General features: G+C 38.5%; 1 non-coding gene across 1 annotated transcript; it reads right to left on the bottom strand.

Annotated features, from left to right (window-relative positions):
• Nucleotides 1-799: 799 nt before the first annotated feature.
• On the bottom strand, nucleotides 800-922 carry LOC129553773 (small nucleolar RNA SNORA51). The gene has a single exon (XR_008685517.1). It is a non-coding gene; the product is annotated as a small nucleolar RNA SNORA51 (small nucleolar RNA).
• Nucleotides 923-2,056: the final 1,134 nt, after the last annotated feature.

Here is a 2,056-nt window from a genome sequence, read left to right as displayed (position 1 = left end):
TTACTTTATTTTTTATTCTATGCTACTGCTATCACATTTTATTATTTATTTATTTATTGCCACACTATGAAGCATATGGGATTTTAGTTCCCAGACCAGGGATCAAACCTGTGTGCCCTGTATTGGAAGCACAGAGTCTTAACCACTGGACTGCCAGGGAAATCCCTTCATTTTACTTTACTGTTTGTACTAGCAAAGGGCTGGAAGGAAGAGTTCAATGTTGCTTTCTTTAGGAAGACAGGTTTTAAAGTATTCAGAATAAATTAATTTCATAGCTTGAAATTCTGAAAGAGAAAATGTTTCAAGAGAAGAAATAAACTTTAAAATGCTCTGATTCTAATCACATATATTATCAATTCTAAAATAAAGGGAGATGAATATTTACAAATGGTATCTCTATAATGAAGTTATAAAAATAAAATAACATAACATTTTTAGACTTTGGAACCAGGCTGTCTAAGTTCAAATGCTAATTATTGCATTCACTCATGGAGAGATATTGTCAAGTTAACCTCTCAATGCCTGTGGGTGAAAGTGAAAGTATTAGTCACTCAATGGTGTCCGACTCTTTGTGTCCCCAAGGTCTATAGCCCAGCAGGCTCCCCTGTCCACCGAATTCTCCAGGCAAGAATACTGGAATGGGTAGCCATTCCCTACCTTTCTAAGAAGGAGAGGATATAATTTTATCTACATTTTAGGGTTTAGTGAGAATAAAACGAGTAAAGAACTTACCAGAATACCCATTTCATATGTAGGAAGAAATAAATTATAGGCATTACTATTAGTTTCTGCTTCATTTCTATGTTTCCCTATTCACAACACTGACCAGGCAGAGGACCTGGTTTATAGAATAGATTTATTCTGCCTTCTCTTTCTGTACAGTCATCGTAAGCAAACAGTCTGTGGTAAACACTGGGAAGCCTCAAGGTATTACTTAAAAGAGAAGGTAATAGAATACAAATAGCAAAGAATGTTATAAAATTACTGAATATACACTAAGATGATCAAAAGGGGGACATAACCCAATAGAGCAGGGTCATACAGACCATATTTTTTCCATTACAACAATATGATGTACTAGAAAAGGATAAACATTATCAGTAATGTAACACTGAGGGATAAAAAGAAGGGCTGTTTTATTCTCATTTTTCTTGTGAATTATCTGATAAGAATAATCTGCAGAAGGAAATAGATAGGAATGAGCATAAACTCAAGATAAAGAAACATTGAATAAGCAAATATCTCCGATGCTTTAAACAGATAAAAGTCTTAGGTTTAGAATAAATAATATATGATTTGATCAAGTTTTTTACAAAAATGTGGACATTGAAAAGGTTCTGGAAAACTGGAAAAAAAAATTTCCTAAATATCCGCCAACATTCCAAAAGGAAAAATGAGTTCCACACTTGCCAGTATTGTGTTTGTGTGTTAAGTCGCTTCAGTTGTGTTGGACTCTTTGTGATCCCGTAGACTACAGTCTTCCAAGCTCCTCTGTCCATGGGATTCTTCAGGCAAGATTACTGGAGTGGGTTCCCATGCCCTTATCCAGGTACCAGTATTAATAGTGGTGGTAACAGTAATTGTGGTGAGTGAGTGAGTGAAAGTCACTCAGTCGTGTCTGACTCTTTGCGACCCCATGGACTATACAGTCCATGGAATTCTCCAGGCCAGAATACCGGAATGGGTAGACTTTCCCTTCTCCAGGGGATCCTCCCAACTCAGGGATCAAACCCAGGTCTCCCACATTGCAGGCAGATTCTTTACCAGCTGACCCACCAGGGAAGCCCTAGGATACTGGAGTGGGTAGCCTATCCCTTCTCCAGTGGATCTTCCCGACCCAGGAATTGAACTGGGGTCTCCTGCATTGCAGGCAGATTCTTTACCAACTGAGCTAGGAGCAAAGCCCAGTAATTGTGGTAGCAGCAGCAATAGCAGCAGTAATAGATGTTGTTGAGTCACTAAGTCATGTTTGACTCTTTGCGAACCTATGGACTGCAGCATGTCACTTCCCTGGTCTTCACTGTCTCCCTGAGCTTGCTCAAACTCATGTCCATTG

Source organism: Moschus berezovskii, chromosome 1 (genome assembly GCF_049115385.1).
Source record: "Moschus berezovskii isolate FMDL1 chromosome 1, NW_MosBer_1.0, whole genome shotgun sequence".
In the NCBI taxonomy this organism is placed as follows: Eukaryota; Metazoa; Chordata; class Mammalia; order Artiodactyla; family Moschidae; genus Moschus; species Moschus berezovskii.
Note: the sequence above shows the minus strand (reverse complement) of the source record. Positions and strands in the feature narration are given on the sequence as shown.